The 23,738-nt window shown below is 50.0% G+C and overlaps 1 pseudogene across 1 annotated transcript in view; it reads right to left on the reverse strand.

Annotated features, from left to right (window-relative positions):
- Positions 1 to 4,540, reverse strand: part of LOC147662638 (uncharacterized) — a 120,600-nt pseudogene extending 116,060 nt beyond the window's left edge. Inside the window, exon 1 of the transcript XR_015305517.1 lies at positions 4,418 to 4,540. The product of XR_015305517.1 is annotated as an uncharacterized LOC147662638 (transcript). The remainder of the gene's footprint in view (positions 1 to 4,417) is intronic.
- Between the last annotated feature and the right edge of the window lie 19,198 nt (positions 4,541 to 23,738).

The raw sequence follows: 23,738 nt of genomic DNA on the forward strand, positions 1-23,738 counted from the left end.
ATCCTGTGGGCCTACGAAAAAAACGAGAAGTGTTTTGGATTTTTTTCTTGAATGCTGTAACTAAGGGACTGAACGAAGAATGTCCTTGGCACCAGGCATTCTTGTAAAACAACCTCAGGTTACAGGATTTAAGAAATCCAAAGCAAATAGGGAGAAAAAATCTTATTATCTGGCAGAATTCTTATATTGGACTTATTTCCAATATTATATGGGTGATTATGAAGTGGACTAACACAATGGACTGGCTCCCCGATGTTTAAATGAGGCCCGCACAAGTGAAAACAAAACTATGGCATACCTTGGTGCCGTGTTTTTCCTAATATACGTCATGCAAATATCAAGACCATTTAAATTAAAACTTGATTTATATAGATAGTGAACCGAAACAACCCACTTTTGTTAAAAAAATTAAAAAATAAGAGTTTACTCTCTCAAGAGGGCCGCCGCCCGCCAACTGAAAGAATTAGGTTGAGCCAGTTGTTGCATGACGTTTTTCCTAATATACGTCATGCAAATATCAAGACCATTTAAATTAAAACTTGATTTATATAGATAGTGAACCGAAACAACCCAATTTTGTTTAAAAGAAAAGAGTTTACTCACTCAAGATGGCCGCCGCCCGCCAACTGAAAGAATTTGGTCTGTCATTTATGTTCACTGCCCTAGCACAGCTGATCCTTTTCACCAGAGGCGCGGAGAACTGCTTATTTAAATGAGAACAGGCACCAAACAGGTGAGAGCCCTGTCTCCCGTTGCGGTTGGTCGACCGGTGGAGTCGACGGAATCCCACTGAAGGACGATCCACTACCACTCTAAGGTATGTGTATACTCCGATATCCCGCTGCTTACGCGAAACTCCTGTAGATTGCGAGTCAAATTATATATATATAATTGGTCTTCTATCTTCCGTTAGGAATTCCCATCTACAGCCACTCGCTCGCCGCTCACATAGCAGTAACTACGGCGCAACGCCCCACCCACAACCACTCGCCCGCCGTTTACGGAATTGTGCCTACTACACAGCGCTCCGTGAGAACGATCTTAACTGCTCTCCGGTAAACGGTTTTACCATTTAGGTAACGTAACCTTTGGTTTTTAGCCTTTTAGGTTTCAGGATAGACAGCGTTCCTAGTATGATCATGGCCATAACCAGCCCTGCTCTTTTTTGTCAGGAATCCTTACCGAAAGCCACATACCTGTCCCTTGGAATCTTATCAGTTATACACTCTCATCGGAGAGCAGACTCCAGAACCCCTCAGGTAAATCGTTAATTGCACTGTTATCTCTTCCTGCAACACAGGATCATAGGACCTCAGGCCGTTTTCGAACGTATTCAAAACTAAACATTGGAGTCCATATCTAAATACTGTGTCTGAAAGTAAAAATGGAGGGTTGAATTACAACTTATTTTTTTTAAAAGAAAGAAAATTTAAAAAAACCCATGTCGTCTTGTGATTTCCTTACTTGAAACAGTGCCCTGACCAACATCAAATCCATCAGGCTCTAATTGAATTAAACTTTATCTTGACTACAGGACTACAGTACCCAGTACCCAGTATGAATGGAACCAGAGAGCGTTATCCTCCTTGTCCTTAGGTCTTCTGGCCACGAGTATCTGTTCCCCTAATATTAGGATTCCTATATAGGTAATATATCACTCAATCTTTTTTGTCTTACCAGTTACATTTCTTAAGATTGAGGAATATTATGTTATGCTTAAATACATCGTGTTCTCTTTTTCCTTGTTAAGTTTGAAAATCTCTCCCCTCCAAACGAATTATGCCAGTAATCCCCTTGCTCTGACACACATTATGTAAGTATAATACTAGATTGTGAATGATATTTTCTAAATAGAGGTTGGGTCTCCTAAAATAAACTCCTGACCGCTATAACTGATCGCTAAAACAACAGTTAAATCCAATTCTATGGATCATAGTTCCAATTGCGGAAACTCAGTCAATGCGCGCCAGAATGAATGTGTATATGTATGAGGGAAGCTTAAATAGTTTGAATATGAGAGGTGTCATGAAATGTACTCAATGGTTCACTTAGACAAGGTTATCAAGTTGCCTCTAAAAGATCTCACCCGACGGGGAGTCTGTCTTTGGGAGTGTCACTAGGTAGTTTGGCATTGCACAGCCACAAGAAGTCAACCACACAGTTATCATACTAATAACCAATGTTTGACTAAAAATGTAAAATGTATTAAACAAATAGAAAATGCATGTTTGTATAATCTAAACTTGTATTGTGTACATTGAACAAAAATCTAAGATACTGTTTTTATTTCCAGATTTTATACCTGTTCCCCTCCCAGTAAACAACCCCTAGCCCTGACGAAGGTGTGGCCCCACTGGCCAGTCACCAAAACGCGTGTCGGCTTGCGTTTCCAGGAATTCGGCATATTGAACTATATTCATCAGGACTCCTCTATATGTCATCTGCCTCCTGGAATAACATTCTGATTTATGCAACAAATTTACCATCTTTGTGTTGCAAACACCAGGACTATATGAATGAATGAAAGAACACTAGGTTGAGTGATAAGTAAGCTTGAGAGTATGAATGCAGTGTGGTATGTTACTGGGTAGGCTATGCCATAGGATGAATTTTCCTCTTTTTTATCTCTCCCCTTATCATGTGTGTCTTTGATGTTCCAAATATAATGTGGATTTAAACAATGCAATCAATTTTTGTACCTTTTGCTATATTAATTCAAAGAAGATAAAAAAATAAAAAATATATATATATTCTAAAAAATCTTCTTTGAGTATATTTGGATTGACCCGTTTCTTGTTATGTGCAATGCTGGCTCTTAGATAAATCACCCCGATTATATTGTTTGGATCCCATTTTTGGGACCACTATATCATAAGGCAGGGTTGCTCTCTTTTGTTCTATTCTCACCTGCACTTAACCCCATGGACAGGACATGCTTCACTTCCTCAGCACCCTGGACAGGCCTCGCCTCCTCTGCTCCCCCTGGACAGGCATCTCCCCTGCACCGCTCAGGACGGGCCTCACCTCCTCTGCACCCCTGGACAGGCTTCACTTCCCCTGCACGCCTGGACAGACCTCTCCTCCTCTGTACCCCTGGACAGGCCTCTCCTCCTCTGCACCACTGGACGGGCCTCACCTCCTCTGCACCCCTGGACAGGTCTCTCCTCCTCTGCACCTCTGCACAGGCCTCACCTCCTCTGCACCCCTGGACAGGCCTCTCCTCCTCTGCACCCCTGGACAGGCCTCACCTCCTCTGCACCTCTGGACAGGCCTCTCCCCTCTGCACCACTGGACAGACCTCTCCTCCTCTTCACCCCTGGTCAGGCCTCATCTCCTCTATCTCTGCTCCCGTGGACAGGCCTCTCCTCCTCTGCACCCCTGGACAGGCCTCACCTCCTCTGCACCCTTGGCCAGACCTCTCCTCCTCTGCACCCCTGGACAGGCCTCTGCACCCCTGGACAGGCCTCACCTCCTCTGCACCCCTGGACAGGCCTCTCCTCCTCTGCACCCCTGGAGAGGCCTTTCCTCCTCTGCACCCCTGGACAGGCCTCACCTCTTCTGCCTCTCCCTTGGACAGGCCTCACCTCCTCTGCAACCCTGGACAGGCCTCTCCTCTTCTGCACCCCTGGACAGGCCTCACCTCTTCTGCCTCTCCCTTGGACAGGCCTCACCTCCTCGGACCCCTGGACAGGCCTCTCCTCCTCTGCACCCCAGGACAGGCCTCACCTCTTCTGCCTCTCCCTTGGACAGGCCTCTCCTCCTCTGCACCCCTGTGAACTCTTCGAATCCCGTCGCCAGTGAAATGAAGATAAATCCAAGGAAGATTAAGGTAGATGCTTATTTAATCGAAGAGCACAGTACAAGTAATCCAGCATAGATCAGTATCAATGAATAACTGACTCTTACAAAGGATGCACATCAACATGACATATGTAACATTCCACATTCAGTAATGACATAAGAAAGAATGTGTATGATTAAAGGAGCAGTACAAAAGTAAGCAACACAACACCCTGGACAGGCCTCTCCTCCCCTGCACCCCTGGACAGGCCTCACCAACTCTGCACCCCTGGACAGGCCTCTCCTCCTCTGCACCCTTGGACAGGCCTCAACTCCTCTGCACCCCTGGACAGGCCTCATCTCCTCTGCACCCCTGGACAGGCCTCTCTTCATCTGAACCCCTGTTCAGGCCTCTCCTCCTCTGCACCCCTGGACAGGCCTCTCCTCCTCTGCACCCCTGGACAGGCCTCTCCTCCTCTGAACCCCTGGACAGGCCTCTCCTCCTCTGCACTCCTGGACAGGACTCGCCTCCTCTCCACCCCTGGACAGGCCTCTCCTCCTCTGCACCCCTGGACAGGCCTCTCCTCCCCTCCTCCCCACTCAGGCTCAGCAGCAAGTGAGTTGGCAGCTCTCCTACCTGAGCAGAAAACTGTCCAGGCTCTCTCCTCCTCCTGGGGTCTGTGAGGGTCTGAAGATGGAGGTAACTGCCCACCAGACAGGGCTCCTTCCTTCTCTGCAGCAGGCTGAACACACCAGGAGAGGGAGGAAGTGATGTCACCGCTGCTGCTGGTGCTGTCTCTGCCGCCACTGACCCGGAAGAGGAAACCCTCCTCCCTTTCATACAGAGGGCAAATCAGTGAGTTTTGTCAGCAGGCGAGGAGCGCCCTCTGGTGGCCGTTGACGGAACCGCCGCCTCCAGGCTCCAGCAGTGAATACATTTCACGCAAACAAGCATTTATACCTGTAAACAGCTGGGATTTCAGATGTCACAGACGTGAATGTTTTTAAGGGTCAGACAGTTCAAGTACAGGGCCTCACACTTGGCTGCTGTAAAAAAGTATTTCTAGCTTCACTTCAGATGAGCATCTTCAAAACACTGACGTAAAGGACTTAAGAGTATTTACAGAAAGGTGACAAATTGAAGTGACAGTCTGTATTTTAATGAATATATCGGTATTTTAATGAATATATATCTGTATTTTAATGAATATATATCTGTATTTCAATGAATATATTGGTATTTTAAAGAATATATGAGTATTTCGGTCAGTTTTGCAATTAAACTAGGCAGCTTATTTATTCTTTTAAATAATTTATTTGCAGTTTTTCAAATCCACAACGAGCTAGATAGCAAAGAAAACAGAGGTAAATACCATGGAGTTTTAAACACCAGATCAGTGACAATGAGGCATAGATCATGTGTCAAAGCGACAATTGAAGGAACAGCTTATTTCTAATTTTCCTATGTCTGTGGCTTATTCCTTATATTTGATACTGTTTTATATCCTCAAACAAGACTGAATTGTAGGTTCTAATTAGGTTTTGAGTTTCTGGTTTAAGAGCACAACTGTTGTAGGAGAGTAGGGTCTGCAATCCTATGATCACCCCAGATTTTTGCTTTTTGCTTCACTGGTTTACGACTTCTCTGGCTGTGGGCCTGCTAACCAGACCCACAGCCTTGCTGTTCTCTCACTAAATTGACACATGTACCTTAGGTGCATTTACCAATTGGTACTGGGCCACCTTATCAGACCCTGTAACTCAGGGCATAGGTGTACCATGGGCCTACCAGGGGCTGCAGCATGTATTATGCCACCCCTGGCTGGCCATCTAAATCTGACACAACTGGCTGCACGACAGCTGGGGCAAGGTGGTGTAATCACCCTTTGCTTTAGGTATAGTATACCTATATCTAACCCTAAAAATGGACATATAGATTCCTATCAGTCACTCCTATGGCAGGCCTTAACAATCCTGAAGGCAGAGTGCTTGGAATCATGTGAGATGGTGCTCTGGCATGAGCTGAGCCCGTTTGCAGCTTGCGGAACCAAGTCCTAATAGCTGTTCCATGATAACGCATACCATATACTCTTAAGTGCATTATAATCCTCGCGGTTATATGCCAACTCTGGTATCGCTTTATCAAAACATGTCGAGTAAGGTGTCATACGAATTGGAATACTAACCCCTCGCCAATTCTGGTGACGGGGTTAGCATTCCACCCTTCTAGAGGGACACAACATGTATGTAACTGTGAACCCCGGTTAAAGTTAACTCGAGCCTCAGCATCACAAAATGGATGCTGCCACCACAGACACAAGTCTGATCTCCTGCTGCTGGGAGTCCTTCCAGCGAGGGAGGCTTGGACAAAGGGTTTCCTGTCAGGGGCGGTGCTAGCACCATCCCAGACAGGGTTTTGTGTATCCTGGGTAGGCAGGGCTTTAGAGGAAGGTGACTGCAAGTGGCACCCCGGTGCTCACTATGCATCTGCCGGCTAGAACCAGTTCCAGGGGCACACCAGCCCCTGAGCTGGGGAAAGTCCGGCATGGGAGAGGGGTGTAACCACCCCCCTTCCTGGTCCCACCCGTGGGCAGGACCTAGTCGCGTGCCAGCCCCTTTTCCTAGTATAAAGATAGGAGCGGGCCCCCTTCCAAATTAAATCATCTTTGAATCCTGAAACTACTTTCTACGAAAGGAACTCTGGACTTCTTCTCAAGATTTCTCCCTTGTGACTAAGGAGTAGTCACCCTGCACCCGCAGGCACCATCCAAGAACACTGCGGTTTGCTGCACGTCCTTCCTCCAGAATCCAACTGACCAGCACGACGAGACCCGGCTTCCCTGGCACCTCTGACCTCTACCCACATCGTCAGCTCAGCTGAGATCCGTGGGTGCGACGAGACCTCGAGGGACCGGCCATCTTCAAGACTGCACGACGCTTGCCTAGCACGACCGCCGAGGGATCCTCGAGTGAGTGCTTTGGGGTCTGAGAAGCCCCAACCCTGAGCAGCTCCAGCACCGAAGTTCAGCCTCCCAGCTTCCACGAGATCTGCGTGGGGCCCTTCTGCTCTTTGCTGCTCACCGCGTTGTCTGGCTACTAGCCCGCTGGCTTGCGGCCTTCCCGACGACGAACGACGACATCAACACTGCTGGTCTGGTTGCTCCAGGCTGGCCCTTGCTCCCCTCCAAAAGAGGAGCGCCCCGGACCCTCCTGGTCCACTCCAGACGCCATTTTGAGTCCACCACGTGGGCTTGCATTTGCCAAGACTTGTTGCCCCAATCCTGGGTCCAGCGACGTCGACAGCAGATACCATCGTGGGACAGCTCGCACCTCCATCCTGGTTGCCAACAACGCCTCCTGGTCCGTGAGACTGCAGAGCCCAGCGTCGCCCACTCACCTGGTCAAGGTGACTCCATCTGGTGCCATCCTGGTGCCCATCTAATCACTGGCTAGTGATTCAGAACTTGGTCCCCTCTGCTTACAGGTGTCTTCCATCTTCGATCCAGGCTTGGATCCATCGGAATCTCTTCACTGGTCGCCTGCCAGCAACTTCTTCTTTCAGGCTCCATAGACTGCAACGAGGATTCCCGACGTCTTTCCAGACCTATGCAGCCGCAGCCCCTGGGCTAGGTAAACTCAGCATTTCGGTGCCCCAGCATAGCTTTGCTATCCAAGGGTCCAGGTCCTTTTTCGTTTCAGCCCGACCTAGTCGGATTCGTCCGATAACACTAACTTTGTAATTCCTAGCAACCATACACTTTGTTCCGCATCCCGGGTGAGAGTGCACACTCTGCACCCGATCTCCCTAGGCCTCCTGCTAGTAATCTGAAGGTTCAGTAGTCAAGTCCTAGCGATCCCAAAGCCTATTAGCGTAGTACTTACCTGCTAGTAATTTTGCATTCCACTTTTAGAGTATATGGTTTTTCGTGCCCCTAGGGCATTTGTGTAACTTGTGCAACTTTGCGTATTTTCCTAAGAGCTTTGTATTGTGCTTAGCACCCTGTCCTCATAAAGAGTCCAGGGTTGTTGTGTTCTAAATAAATATACTTTTATTTTCATAACAACTTGTGTGGTGTCCTTTCACTTGGTGTTCAAGGGGTATATGTGATGGTATAACAGCTGGCTTAACACGCCCTCTAGAGTCTAGCCTAAAGACTGCTCTTGTCCACGCTACTAGGATAGCTGGTCTATCGGTTGACTTACAACCAATCATCAATAAGGGTTGTTTGGACTGATACAAAGTGATCACTAGAATAGTGAGCACTGCATATCAGGCCAACTTCTCACAACTGTCTCCTAAAGTATTAAGATAGCGGCCTCTTCCAGGCTTTGTCGTTTTGTTTACAGTCTTTCAACAAAGATTCACTGACAAAAAAAAACAATTTATCTTTGAAACAACTAATTCCTAAGATAGAGATATCAAGTATGAACCAGAAATGTCTCACACAGTTTGCATTGTATCATAAAAATGAGTGGGTGTTACTGGTCTGAGGAACAGGGGAGGGGCATTTCATTACTCGAAAATATTCTACTCCTTTACATAGGCCCCTATATCACAGTACGCTCGTCATCAATACACCGTTGATTAGTGAGTGCGTCAACTCTTTGTAGCATTGTCATGCAAGCAGCCTTGAATGCCTCGTAATGCAACATTAGTTTGATCGTGCATACATCGTAGCCCTCAAACCTCACTCATCACGAGTGACACACACATTTGGAGGTCGGTCTGAAGTGTCCCTCAAACCTGGCTCATTCTTCAAAAATATGGGGATTCATTAGAACTTCACAAGTGACTATTCTGCACAGAGCAAACTCTCTGTCCCACATTTTAGTGGCAAAACTTTTCTTATATTTCACCATGAGTATTGCGCACAGTTCAGTGGATTGTTAAATTGAATGTCAATTTTAGTGAGACTTGGTTGTTAATTTTATCACTTTACATTTGTTCTGATCATGTCTATAAATTCAGTAATGTCTCTTCCTTTGGAATTGTCAAAGTCAAATGTTAAGTGACACCACTCCCTGTAACATTTTTAAATATCACATTTATTTGGGACTTTTCATACACAATGAGCATATAACAGGGATTGAAGTTTATCAATTCAGCAGAATCCAAGATACTGTGTTATCTAGAACTGGTGAGACGGCATTGATAACTGGAAAAACGATCAATAAAATACCATCTCCAGATAGAGGTGATGTGTCCTAGAAGATCCCGCAGAAGATCATGGAGGGAGGACGAGGGGGAACAGGAGGGGAAGGGACATGGAAACAGGAGAGAAAAGTCAGGGTGCCAGGCCCCGTGGTCGCCCCCCAAAAAACCAACTCCCACTACGAAGGCTGTAGCCAGCTTACTGTTACCATGGGGTGTTAAATCCTGGAATATTGACATTTTGTGAAGCAAAGTGTGACGGGCCATGAATTGCGGTGCCACCCCTTGGTTGGTCATTAAGTTACCCAAACGGAGCCCAGTAGCACAAAGTACTGTACAGTCCACAGGAAATGCAAAATGTCACAGGCGAGTGCGCTACACCATCAGCACCTCCAGCACTTGGAATCGTCTGCCATATGTGCTTTATAGATCCACTCCGGCGTCAGTGCCAGTGGGGTAGGAACTTGAAGTAACTGATTTCGACCTGACCTCCTGAGGTATACTGCCATGATCTTTCCAAAGGTCATGGGAGTCCTGCTCAGAGAGTGAGAGGCCCAACCTCTGCTCCAGCAAACAGCATAGATTGTAGGCAGCAGTGCTTTAAAAAAGGCTGCCCACAGCTGTAACATACATTCCCACCTTAGGGCCTGATTCTGATGTGGTTAGGAAGGCCTCCTAAAGGCGTTTGCTTTGTCCAAATCGGATCGGGAACGTGTCTTACCAATGAGGGCCCTATTACGATGCGATTAGGAAAGCATTCCGACCTCGGGCCCGATTAAGATGAGGTTAGGAACATAGGCTCCCATGGACGTCAATGGGAGTCCAACTAAATCATATCTGGAAGCATCCCGACTCATCATACTCGGTTGGTTGGACTCTCTCGATCCGATTTGGTTTGAAACCATTCCCAAACCCATTTGGTCTGGAAGCTTTCCACACCGCATCAGAATCGGGCCCATAGTGTCCTTGAATCCTTTCCACATCAGAGTATAACTCAACAGTGGGGCAGTCTCTAGATCTTAAGGGGGAGCACCCAGCATGTGTCGCAGGCTATGCATAGTCTGTCGGTACTGTCAGTGATGCGATTGTGGCAGCCCATAATCACGTATGAGAGTAGCAAAGGGGGCCAACTCACCGTCCCTTACTATATCGTCAACAGAGCGTATCCCTCTGGCCCTCCGCTGTGTAATGGGAGTTCAGATCATACTTGGCCCCAAGCAGCTCCTTGAGAAGAGCAGGTGTCAGCAGTGCGTTACACGTCTGAGCCAGGTAAAACTCAAGGACAGTCAACCAACACTGTTATGCCTCACAGTGGCACTTATAGGCAGCCAAATCGTTCATCGGCCTTCCTGCCCTCCCACAGCACCTGTGCAGAGGAGATGGACCCAGCGTTCTCCTCCAAGTACTGGCTCAGGTATTGGAACCGTCTGTGTTTTTTTCAGGGGCTTTATACCATGCTGTATACATACACCAACGGGCCTGAGGGGTTTTCAACAATCAAAGTTTATGGTCGAGTAGCAGAAGATCATGATCAGAGGTACTGTTTGGGAGGATCAAGGCGTAAACATTTACAATGGACGCAGGAGGTGAAAGTATAGTCCGCGTCCTTCAGGTGCGTCCATCACCATGGATCCATCAGGTCATGATCATCAATAATGTCAGAGAGGATGAAACGGTCTCGGGCGGCTGGTCATTTGGTTTCTGGACTTGTCAAGGTGCCATATTCCAGCACCCCCCTCATGAATACCCTGGCTGTCCAAAGGAGAGCAGGAGTTTGGTCAGCCGCCGGGGCATAGAAAAAGCCCAAACACAAAGACTCATTGAGAATCTGAACCTTGGCAAAAATATATATCTGCCCAGGGGGTCCTGCCATGTCTGCAGTGTGCAAACCCCCAGGGATTTGTGGAATAAGATGTCCAACCCACTCTCCCTCTGTTCCAAAGGAGTAGATGGGCATTTAAGGGTGGTCTGGATCCCGCTGGCATGTAGTACCGCACTCATCCAATCCCTTCTGAGTTTATCATGTTCAATGGGTGACAGGTGTGTGTCCTGGAGCAATGCTACATCAAGGCGGTGCATCTACTGAAATGAGAGGATTTTCTGTCTCTTGATAAAATAGGTCAGGCTGTTGTCATTAATGGGCATATTTACAAGGAAGTGGTGGTCTGTATCACCATATTGAAATGCAAAGACACACATTTTTAGGGCTTCCTGAGCTGTCAAGTGCTGAAGCGCTGCTATAATAATTAGAAGTCAAACTGAGCAAAGCTGGCAGTGCACATTTAGGGGTTCTGGTTTAGCTACATTCAGGCATGGTAAGTATGTTGCTATGTTAAGTTAATTTCTATAGCATGACTCACCCGGGGGCATCTCAGCACTCGCCTCGAAATTTGGCCCGAGGACTTAAAGTCAGAACAGAGTTAGAACAGGAATGCTTTTAGTTGTTTCCTAAAGGTGCTGTATATGGAATTTGTTTAGGGACAGCAGTAATTTATTCCAGTATATTGGAGCCAGATACGAAAAAGCTTTTCCACCAGTCTGACTCAAACGTATACGAGGAACCTGTAGAAGGCCTAGAGTACTGGATCTGAGATCTCTGTTCGGTGTATGAAAGGTGTGTTTCTTTTGTAGATAGTAAGGGCCTCTGCCATTCAGCGCATTGTAAGTGAGACAACAGATTTTGAAAAAGGAACCAATGCAGCTTTCTCAGTAAGGGAGCAGAAGGGAGCCAGAAGAGAGCAGAAGGGGCGCCAGCAGGGCGGGTCAGTAACCAATGCAGCTCTCTCAGCAAGGGAGCAGAAGGGGAGCCAGCAGGGCGGCTCAGTAACCAATGCAGCTCTCTCAGCAAGGGAGCATAAGGGGAGCCAGCAGGGCGGGTCAGTAACCAATGCAGCTCTCTCAGCAAGGGAGCAGAAGGGGAGCCAGCAGGGCGGGTCAGTAACCAATGCAGCTCTCTCAGCAAGGGAGCAGAAGGGGAGCCAGCAGGGCGGCTCAGTAACCAATGCAGCTCTCTCAGCAAGGGAGCAGAAGGGGCGCCAGCAGGGCGGCTCAGTAACCAATGCAGCTCTCTCAGCAAGGGAGCACAAGGGGAGCCAGCAGGGCGGCTCAGTAACCAATGCAGCTCTCTCAGCAAGGGAGCAGAAGGGGAGCCAGCAGGGCGGCTCAGTAACCAATGCAGCTCTCTCAGCAAGGGAGCAGAAGGGGAGCCAGCAGGGCGGCTCAGTAACCAATGCAGCTCTCTCAGTAAGGGAGCAGAAGGGGCGCCAGCAGGGCGGCTCAGTAACCAATGCAGCTCTCTCAGCAAGGGAGCAGAAGGGGAGCCAGCAGGGCGGTTCAGTAACCAATGCAGCGCTCTCAGCAAGGGAGCAGAAGGGGCGCCAGCAGGGCGGCTCAGTAACCAATGCAGCTCTCTCAGCAAGGGAGCAGAAGGGGAGCCAGCAGGGCGGCTTAGTAACCAATGCAGCTCTCTCAGCAAGGGAGCAGAAAGGGAGCCAGCAGGGCGGCTCAGTAACCAATGCAGCTCTCTCAGCAAGGGAGCAGAAGGGGCGCCAGCAGGGCGGGTCAGTAACCAATGCCGCTCTCTCAACAAGGGAGCAGAAGGGGAGCCAGCAGGGTGGCTCAGTAACCATTGCAGCTCTCTCAGCAAGGGAGCAGAAGGGGAGCCAGCAGGGCGGGTCAGTAACCAATGCAGCTCTCTCAGCAAGGGAGCAGAAGGGGAGCCAGCAGGGCGGTTCAGTAACCATTGCAGCTCTCTCAGCAAGGGAGCAGAAGGGGAGCCAGCAGGGCGGGTCAGTAACCAATGCAGCTCTCTCAGCAAGGGAGCAGAAGGGGAGCCAGCAGGGCGGGTCAGTAACCAATGCAACTCTCTCAGCAAGGGAGCAGAAGGAGAGCCAGCACGGCGGGTCAGTAACCAATGCAGCTCTCTCAGCAAGGGAGCAGAAGGGGCGCCAGCAGGGCGGCTCAGTAACCAATGCAGCTCTCTCAGCAAGGGAGCAGAAGGGGAGCCAGCAGGGCGGGTCAGTAACCAATGCAGCTCTCTCAGCAAGGGAGCAGAAGGGGAGCCAGCAGGGCGGCTCAGTAACCAATGCAGCTCTCTCAGCAAGGGAGCAGAAGGGGAGCCAGCAGGGCGGCTCAGTAACCATTGCAGCTCTCTCAGCAAGGGAGCAGAAGGGGAGCCAGCAGGGCGGGTCAGTAACCAATGCAGCTCTCTCAGCAAGGGAGCAGAAGGGGAGCCAGCAGGGCGGTTCAGTAACCATTGCAGCTCTCTCAGCAAGGGAGCAGAAGGGGAGCCAGCAGGGCGGGTCAGTAACCAATGCAGCTCTCTCAGCAAGGGAGCAGAAGGGGCGCCAGCAGGGCGGTTCAGTAACCATTGCAGCTCTCTCAGCAAGGGAGCAGAAGGGGCGCCAGCAGGGCGGGTCAGTAACCAATGCAGCTCTCTCAGCAAGGGAGCAGAAGGGGCGCCAGCAGGGCGGGTCAGTTACCAATGCAGCTCTCTCAGCAAGGGAGCAGAAGGGGAGCCAGCAGGGCGGGTCAGTAACCAATGCAGCTCTCTCAGCAAGGGAGCAGAAGGGGAGCCAGCAGGGCGGTTCAGTAACCAATGCAGCTCTCTCAGCAAGGGAGCAGAAGGGGCGCCAGCAGGGCGGTTCAGTAACCAATGCAGCTCTCTCAGCAAGGGAGCAGAAGGGGCGCCAGCAGGGCGGTTCAGTAACCAATGCAGCTCTCTCAGCAAGGGAGCAGAAGGGGCGCCAGCAGGGCTGTTCAGTAACCAATGCAGCTCTCTCAGCAAGGGAGCAGAAGGGGAGCCAGCAGGGCGGTTCAGTAACCAATGCAGCTCTCTCAGCAAGGGAGCAGAAGGGGAGCCAGCAGGGCTGTTCAGTAACCAATGCAGCTCTCTCAGCAAGGGAGCAGAAGGGGCGCCAGCAGGGCGGTTCAGTAACCAATGCAGCTCTCTCAGCAAGGGAGCAGAAGGGGAGCCAGCAGGGCGGTTCAGTAACCAATGCAGCTCTCTCAGCAAGGGAGCAGAAGGGGCGCCAGCAGGGCGGTTCAGTAACCAATGCAGCTCTCTCAGCAAGGGAGCAGAAGGGGAGCCAGCAGGGCGGGTCAGTAACCAATGCAGCTCTCTCAGCAAGGGAGCAGAAGGGGAGCCAGCAGGGTGGTTCAGTAACCAATGCAGCTCTCTCAGCAAGGGAGCAGAAGGGGCGCCAGCAGGGCGGTTCAGTAACCAATGCAGCTCTCTCAGCAAGGGAGCAGAAGGGGAGCCAGCAGGGCGGTTCAGGAACCAATGCAGCTCTCTCAGCAAGGGAGCAGAAGGGGAGCCAGCAGGGCGGCTCAGTAACCAATGCAGCTCTCCCAGCAAGGGAGCAGAAGGGGCGCCAGCAGGGCGGCTCAGTAACCAATGCAGCTCTCCCAGCAAGGGAGCAGAAGGGGCGCCAGCAGGGCGGGTCAGTAACCAATGCAGCTCTCTCAGCAAGGGAGCAGAAGGGGCGCCAGCAGGGCAGCTCAGTAACCAATGCAGCTCTCTCAGCAAGGGAGCAGAAGGGGAGCCAGCAGGGCGGCTCAGTAACCAATGCAGCTCTCTCAGCAAGGGAGCAGAAGGGGAGCCAGCAGGGCGGGTCAGTAACCAATGCAGCTCTCTCAGCAAGGGAGCAGAAGGGGAGCCAGCAGGGCGGCTCAGTAACATTCTGGCCACCGTGTTCTGAATCACTTGTAATTTAGTAGGCAGGGTCTCTCCCACTTCCGCCAACAGAGCATTACCATTGTCTAATTGGCTGATGACCATGGCTTGAACTGAGGTTCTGCGGTGATTAGTGGGCATGTAGGGAAGAATTTTGCGGAGTAAACACATACTATAGTAGCAGGAGCTAGTAGTGGCAGCAATGTGGTCTTTCATGGCTAATGACTGATCTAATTTTAGGCCTAGATTTTTAACACATTTTTTAGGAACAGGAGCTGGTCCCAATTATGAGGGCCACCATTCATCAGACCAGCGAGCTGAGGCTTTCCCCGTTAGCATGACCTCGGTTTTTCCAGGATTCAACTGGAGGCAGTTCTGTGTCATCCAGCTAGAGATTACAAGCATTCTGCTGGAGAACCGCAATTTCTCTGCTTCTATCTGTGGGCCAATAGTAAATATAAGCTGAGTATCATCAGCATATGAAATTATCTCAAAACCTAGCTGTTCTACAATTTTTGCCGAAGGTGCCATATATATGTTAACCACATGGCTGCTGGGCATTTTCCCCTCCTGTGCTAAAATTCCTTGAATTCTATGATATCATGACGAGCTCAGCTCGTCATCAGCAAAGCTCAACTGTGCCTCATGACGAGCTGAGCTCGTCATGAGCATCGAAAGGGTTAAATAATGTTGGGCTTAGGCAGGAGCCCTGGGTTATGGCCCTGCCTAGATGATTGTTTTTCTGACAGATATGGCCTTAACATGATAGTTTGCATTCTGTCTGACACAAAGTTCTGCAACCACTTCAAGGCTGTCCCTTGAATGCCACAGGAAGCTAGTCTCTCCGCGAGCACTAAATGTGAGATGGTATCAAAAGCCACGGAGTGATCTAGAAGGATCAGATCTTCCAATGTCTATTTTCTGTCTGAGCAAGTCAGTTACAGCTAGCGTGGCAGTCTCGGTACTGAAGACCGGTTGAAACCCGGATTGTGATGGATCCAGAATTTCGTTGGACTCCAGGTATAGACTTAGTTGTTTGTTAATTATACTTTCCAGCAGCTTGCCCAATAAGGGTACCAAAGAAATAGGGTGGTAGTTTCTGAGTTCTCGGGGATCCGCAGTCGGTTTCTTCAATATTGGACGTACGAACGCTTCCTTCCATGTTATTGGAATGGTACCTGATTGTATTGAATAAATATTGATATTTAGAATTGCTGACACGCAACGAGTGGCTAATAGGGCCATTGTCTTTGGAGGACAAAGATCTTGGGGTGAGCCAGATTTTGAGAAGGAGAGAGCATTGGAAACTTCCTCAAGCGTGGTTAACTCGAAACAATCTAAGGTGCTAGCTGCCATTTTTTCTAAGTCCTCGGTTCGAGTAGAGGCTTCAAGGTCTTCAGAGGTGATCGATGAAAAGTTAGCATAAATATCAATGATCATTTCTTGAAAATAGATTGCTAACGAATTACATAAATCTTGTGTTTCCATAGGCAATTGTCTACAGACATGAAGAGATACGAAGTCTTTTACTATATTGAAAAGGGCCTTTGGGACATTACTGGCACGTTCAATTTTGTTAATAATAAATAGACGTCTGGCTGATTTTAAATTCAAATTACAGCTAGACAAGAATTGTTTAAACCGTAGTTTGTTTTGTGGGTCTTTACTAACTCGCCAAAGTCTCTCCAATCTCTTGCATTTGTATTTTTCAATCTTTAGCTCCGAAGTGCACCAGGGGGCTGATGGTGGACAATAGGGAGAATGAAAAACTGTCACAAAGGCGGTATTAAATTCTTCCAACGTCGTAGGAGCGTCCTTATCCTTCTTTGGTGATTCCAGGTGAACATCCTCATTAAAGGCTTCTACAGAAAGATTTTGCCAAGGTCTTGCGCCACTTGTTTTTTCCCTGCACTTAAGTCTGAGCTCCTAGGGCATGGCTGTTGGATAGAGAACTTAATCATTGAATGATCGGTCCAAGTGAGAGAGTCTGGGAGGTTACAGGTTAGATGATCAATATTAGAAAAGATTAGGTCTAGCGAGTGGCCAGCTGGATGAGTTGGGCCTGTAACTCTTTGGGTGAGTTCAATCATGTCAAGAGTAGAGAGTTTATTAACCTCAGGTTTCGTATGATTTTCACCATGAAAATTAAAATACCCCAACAAAAGAAATGTATTTGAAGAGAGCACATGTATAGCAATTAGATCTATCAGTTGGTCCGTGAAATTGGTCTTAGGAGAGCTCTTCCGGGGAACCCTCCCTGCTCCCGGGACCGACGTTACAGAGCCTAACAGCAACCTAGGTCTGCTGCCGATGCAAGACACAATTCTGCCCTCCTGCTGCTGGGCCATGGCCGAGCAGGAGAAGGTAGTACAATAGGTTTCCTGTCTCAGGGAGGTCGCTCCCCACACTGCAACAGTACCACCTGTCTGCCCGTGTCTCCCAGCTCGCTGCTGTTGCCTAGGACACGAGTTCAAGGCCCTCCTCCACCCGCAGGCTACCACCCGTGCCTCATCCCTGGTGGCCAGTGGTAGGTTGCTTTCTGTAATTGTATTGCTTGTTGTATTGTTTATTTTGTTTGCTTCATTCCCCCTGTTACCTCTTCCGCTACTTCTGTGCCCTGTGCCCTTCTGCCTTCTCGCCGTTCCTCCTGTGGTTTCCCCGCCGCTGCGTCCCCTGCGGCCCTGCCCCCCGCTCGCAACACTTCGCCTTAGTGTATTTTGTTGGATTGTTGGTTGTTTTCCTTTCCGTTCCTCCTTTTCCTCTTGTGCCATTTCTGTGCCCTTTCTGCCTTCTGTACCCTCGCCGTTCCTCCCCAATTTTCCTGCCGCTGCGCCCCGCTGCCCCGCTCGCGCATTTGTCTGCCCCCACCATCCAGCTGCTCCTCCCTTCTACCTCCCCTTCTTATGGCGTCTGCGCTTGGACAGCGCCCAGAGCCAGAACACCTGGCCCTCGCGAACGCCACGACGCCCGTCTCCGCTACTACTTTAGCTCCCTCCACGCACTCAACCCTGGACGATCATGCACCTGCTGCCTTGCTGCCCCGAAACGCACCCAAGGACCCTTCTCCTGCCGGAACTGCAGCTTCACCAGCATCCGGCCCGCCAGTCCTCCTACCAGGAAAGAACCCAACTACCTTAGATGAATTCATCTCAACACTCGCAACACTAGAAAGCATGTTAAGACTCACTTACCAGCCGGGATGAGATTAAAACTGTGGATCAATGTTTTGTCCACGGGGCAAAGTAACATCATTAGGAAAATTAGTTAAATTAGGATTGCTATATAAGATATAGTGCCAATATTCATAATGCCATCTTTGATGTAATCTTTCCTAGTTTTTCAGTGCAGGGCAGTAGAAAAACGAATTTGCAGGAAGTCGCTCTGAGGTTGGCACTTCTTTACGATCCCATAGGGATTCTATAAGGACAGTATCCACTTGTCCTAGCTCAAATTTACATTTTGTTACAATCAGTCAGGGAACTTAGAGTCAAAGAACTTAACCAGCCACCACCGCTGACCACGCCCCTTTTTCTTCTGTACCCTCCCCGCTCCCGCCTCCCAGCTGCTCCGCCCTCCCTCGCACTTGGCCATATATGGCGACCGTGCAAACGCGCAGCGGTAACGCGCAGCGGTAACGCGCAGCGGGCGCGCTGATTGAGCGCCGAAGGCGCGCCAAAGGTAAGCCCGTCTGCGCCCGTCCGCGCCTGGACCGCGCCCAGTGCCAGGAACCTGGCCCCCGCCAAAGCAAGACGACCCGCCGGACCTACGACGCCGCAACACTCATCGCACTCAACACCGGCAGGATCCCTGAATGCTACCGAGCCACTCCGAAGCACACCCACGGACCCTTCAGCTGCCACGCCTGCAAGTTCACCTGCATCCGGAGCTGCCTTGCACCAGCACCCGCCAAGCCGAACACCAGCAGCAACCACCTCAAGTGCATCCTGCTCAACACCCGCTCCATGCACAGGCACGCCGTCGAACTCTGGAACCTCCTCGACACCACATCTCCTGACGTCGCCTTCCTCACGGAAACCTGGATGAACGACTCCTCAGCGCCCGACATCACCATCGCCATCCCAGAGGGCTACAAGATCACCCGGAGGGGCCGCACCACCAACAAGATGGGAGGAGGCATCGCCATCATCCACAGGGACACCATCCACATCACGACCAACACCGACGACACCCTGAAAACCGCCGAACACCTACACTTCCAGATCCGCACCGACCCGAAGACCACCCTCAGAGGCACCCTGATCTACCGACCCCCGGGACCACGCACACAATTCAGCGAGAACATCGCCGACTTCGTCAGCCCGCATGCCCTCCCCTCCGCTGACTACATCCTCCTGGGGGACCTCAACTTCCACCTGGAGAACAACAACGACCGCAACACCATCACCCTGCTCGACAACCTCGCCAACCTCGGACTCAAGCAGCTGGTGTCCACCCCCACCCACCTCGCAGGACACACACTCGACGCCGTCTTCTCGTCCAGCAAACACATCGCCTTCGGCCACGCCACTGGACTCCACTGGACGGACCACAGCTGCGTCCACTTCACCTTCAGGAAAACGACAATCCACCACCACCAGCAACAGGTTGCTCGAAGAAGCTGGAACAAGATCACAGCCGACCAGCTCGCCGCTTCCCTGAGCCAGCACCCTCGCGCCAGCTCAGCGAACCCCAGCCAGGCCGCCGACAACCTCACGAAGTGGATCAGCAGCTGCGCGGACGAACTCGCCCCACTAAGGACACCGCCCAGCAGACCCGGCAGCAAGAAGGCCCCTTGGTTCACCGACGAACTCAAGAGCTCCAAGAAGAACTGCCGAGCCCTCGAGAAAGCCTGGAGAAGGGAACCAACACCGGACAACATGACCACCCTCAAGATTGCCACCCGGAAGCACCACCAACTGATCCGCGCCACCAAGAAAACTGCATTCAAGGACCGGCTGGACAACAACGCACACAACTGCAAGGAACTCTTCAACATCGTGAAAGAGCTCTCCAACCCCAACGCCGGAAACAACGACATCACCCCATCGCAAGACCTCTGCAACTCCCTCGCCTCCTACTTCCACAACAAGATCGCGGACATACACAACAGCTTCAGCATGCAACCGACGCTAGCCACATCCGAACCACCGCCCCCCACCACCACCATCCGTGCCTGGACCCCGATCAGCACCGAAGACACCGTCCGCATGAGGAAATCCATCCACTCCGGATCTCCAACCGACCCCTGCCCTCACCACGTCTTCAACAAGGCCGACGCTATCATCGCACCCCACCTGCGGGACATCATCAACACCTCCTTCGACACCGCTACCTTCCCGGAGAGCTGGAAGCACGCAGAACTCAGCGCCCTGCTAAAGAAACCTACAGCTGACCCCACTGAACTCAAGAATTACCGCCCCATCTCGCTCCTCCCGTTCCCAGCCAAAGTCATCGAGAAGACCGTCAACAAACAGCTTGCCGCCTTCCTCGAGACGAATGGATCCCTCGACCCCTCACAGTCTGGCTTCCGAGCCAACCACAGCACCGAGACCGCCCTCATCGCTGCCACCGATGACATCCGAGCCCTGATGGACAACGGAGAAACAGCAGCCCTCATCCTCCTAGACCTCTCCGCGGCATTCGACACTGTCTGCCACCGCACCCTAGTACAGCGCCTCAGCAACATCGGAATCCAGGAGAAGGCTCTGGAATGGATCATCTCCTCCCTCGCTGGAAGAACACAGAGAGTCCGCCTACCACCGTACAAGTCAGAGGCCACGGAAGTCATCTGCGGCGTCCCTCAAGGATCATCGCTGAGCCCCACCCTCTTCAACGTCTACATGAGCCCCCTCGCGGCCATCGCACGCCAACACAACCTCAACATCATCTCCTACGCTGACGACACCCAGCTGATCCTCTCCCTGACCAACGACCCGCCGCCGCCAGAGCCAACCTTCACGAAGGGATGAAAGACGTAGCCGAGTGGATGACGACCAGCCGCCTGAAACTGAACTCAGACAAGACGGAAGTCCTCATCCTGGGTTCCTCGCCCTCCGCCTGGGACGACTCCTGGTGGCCCTCCTCCCTGGGCACCGCACCCAAACCAACAGACCACGCACGCAACCTGGGCTTCATCCTGGCCGGTAGCCTTGCCCATTTACAACCCACAAGCATCCCTTATCCCGCTTTCCTATCTTCCACACCTGGCTCCGTTCCTTTCTTTCTGAATCTTTATTAGGGGGAGGTAACGAAATTTACGACGAGGCGGTCCGGCTCTTGAATGCAATATTGACAAGGGATTGTGATGAACTAGTGGGAACCCCTCTTCGTAGATGTTTCGTATCAGATTTTATCAACGGTTCCTGTGTACGCCAAATATTTATTGTTTATGACACAAAGGTTTTGGGAATGTACCAACATGTGAAGAATTCGCCTGAAGGCCAACATTTAGTATATAAGGAGCAACCCACTTTGTACAATTTGAACAGGCTCCTAGATTCTGCCCGTGTGTAGTATCTGTGACTTCTGTGTCCCTGCAGTAATAAACCTTTGGTCTTTGACGCCACCATCGAGAAGCCTGTGTTTCTGTTCATTTGTGCACCAAGGCAGGTGGAACTCCGGGGTCTTTGGGTGTTGTTCCCTGACACCTCTGGACGGAACCAAAAAGTCCAGAACTCCAATTGGCGCCCAACGTGGGGCGACGTCATTCGGTACCGGTCCAAAAGCCTGAAGAGTTCGAGAAGCTTCGTGTGAAGATTCCTGAGGGAGGCGCCCCACTTCATCGATCCCGGCATATCGCAAAAGTGGCCCGAAGTTCTCTTCCACGAGGGTTCCCGTTCAGGACGGCTGCAGTGGGCCGTTGCCTTGACCGTCGCCCTGTCTTGGACCCGAGGTGCAGTCCTTAGTACGGCGAAACGTGACGGGTTTCTCCTTGGTGACGTCTTCAGTGACTCAGTTAAGTATTTGGTGATAGCTAGCTAGTTACTTTGTGAGGATTGTTAAAATCCTTGATTGGTTCTTGGTTTGGTTTGGTTCTTGGTAGGGTTATCACCGGTTGTTCTGGTTACGATAATCTATTTGGTTTAGTTTGGGTATCGATACAACAGTTCGTTTTGGTAGGCCTAAATTCTTGGTTTAAGTGCACATATCTGTTTCGTGTTTTGTTTGTTTGTGTTCCGGACTGAAAAATGGTAAGTCGGAAAATGTTGTCTTGCTTTGGTTGCAACCGTGACTCACGATTGGAGGACTCCTGTCTGGTTCCTCCGATTGGGACTCCCCTGTATGATTTATATTGTAAAAATGGTGTGGGTCCTATATCTTATAACGAGGTATGGGTCCGTTACACTGCGAAGGATGGTGTCCTTAGTTGGCCACTACATGGTAGTTTTGAACCCGAGATTCTCGACAATTTAGAAGCGAAATTGTTTAGGAAGAAAGCCCGGCCGGCAATGTTTGATTCTTTCCGTTACTGGCGAAAAGAATCCAAACAGAGAGAAATGAAAAGGTTGAAGAAAGAACAGAAAGAACAAGAAGAGTTAACTCTAGAGCAAGCGGCTAAGCAGTTGCAGGCTAACGAGTGTGAGAAGGCCATAGATGTGTCCATTAGAGAGCATAATTTAGCAATTGACAAGTGCTATCCCGCCTTGCCATCGAAAATGGCTAAGATACTGGAGGATTCCGAAAACGATCCTCTGCTGTCTTATCTGTTACGGTCACCTCCACCGTATCCACAAGGTGCTACGGCTCCACTTATCCCGAATGTTCAATTGCCGGTTGCTGGACAACCTGGTGTTCCTGCTCCTGTCCCTCCGAATCAAGTTCCCGTACCTCCTGTGATGAATGTGAATGTTCCTACGGCTCCTCCTCTTCCTGGGTTGCCGACTTCTATACCTGTATCTGTATCACTTGCACCTACTGTCCCGCAAACTATTTTTCTCGATACTCCTACTGTTCCATTATCTATTCCTACCTCTACTGCGTTCTCTACGTCTGCGAGTGTGTTAACTCCTCTTTCTGTTCGTCGAAGAATCACTGATTCTGTTTCTAGCATTCTGTCTCCTTTATATAAAACTTTAATTAAGACTCCTACTCCTGACTCTGTTCAGAGACGTAGTCAGCTTCCCAGTACTGAGGAACGGGGAATTTTAGATTCCACGGCTCTCAGATGGATTTCGAAGAGTAGAAGATATAGTACGAGAGATGTGCTAGATACATTTATGCAGTGGAGGGAACCAACGCAACGGTATGTCTTTGATGAGATGTGCTCATTGTTACGTGAAGAAATAGAAGAAGATGATGTTGAATCAGATTTGGAAGATTTAATTAAAGTGCAGAAAGAGTTTGCTGCAGGAATGATAGTGGGTGATAATATAAAAGAAGCGATGGAACTTATTTTAAGTTTTAGGAATGATCCATCTCTTCGTTCGCCGAGAGATTTAGAAAAAGGTAAAACGAAGCTAAGTCGCCAATACCCTATGAGGGAGGTTCCTCCAATTTGGCGCGAAGCAGTTGCAGCTGATAATAATGCTGGTATTGCAGCTGTTCCAGCACAGTTCCAAAGAGTGTGGATACACATTCCATGGAAGCGAGCTGAAGTGCTAGCGGTGAAGCAGGCCTTGCCAGATCCACGTAAGAATCCTGCTGGATATTACAAGGAATTAACACAGACAGTTGAGGCTTGTATAATGAACTTAGCGGACATCGATATGTTATTTGGCAATGTAGTTCCACAACCAATTTGGGCTAAAATTCGTAGAGAGGATCATCAAGCTGCCTTAGGTGGTGATTGGGCAGCTATCACTGCAGCAGATGGTCAGCAAATAGGTGGTGCAAAACCCGAACCCCTAATTGCTAATCTTCCAGGTAGAATAATTGATCTAATGAAGACTCTGATGCCAGCATTGCGTGTTAATTGGGACAAGTTGTCCGCATGCAGGCAGAAGAAAGACGAAAGTGTCTCCGACTTCTTCACGAGGTTTGAAGAGACTTTTGTAGATCATAGTGGTCAGGACATGAGCACAGAAGGAGGACAAAGACTGTTTGTCGATAAATTTGTGCATAATTTGTTACCTGAATTATGCAATAAATTAAAAGACTCAGAAAGTGCGTGGGCTGTATCCACAACTGCGCAAA

This window comes from Lissotriton vulgaris, unplaced genomic scaffold (genome assembly GCF_964263255.1).
Source record: "Lissotriton vulgaris unplaced genomic scaffold, aLisVul1.2 SCAFFOLD_1267, whole genome shotgun sequence".
Classification (NCBI taxonomy): domain Eukaryota; kingdom Metazoa; phylum Chordata; class Amphibia; order Caudata; family Salamandridae; genus Lissotriton; species Lissotriton vulgaris.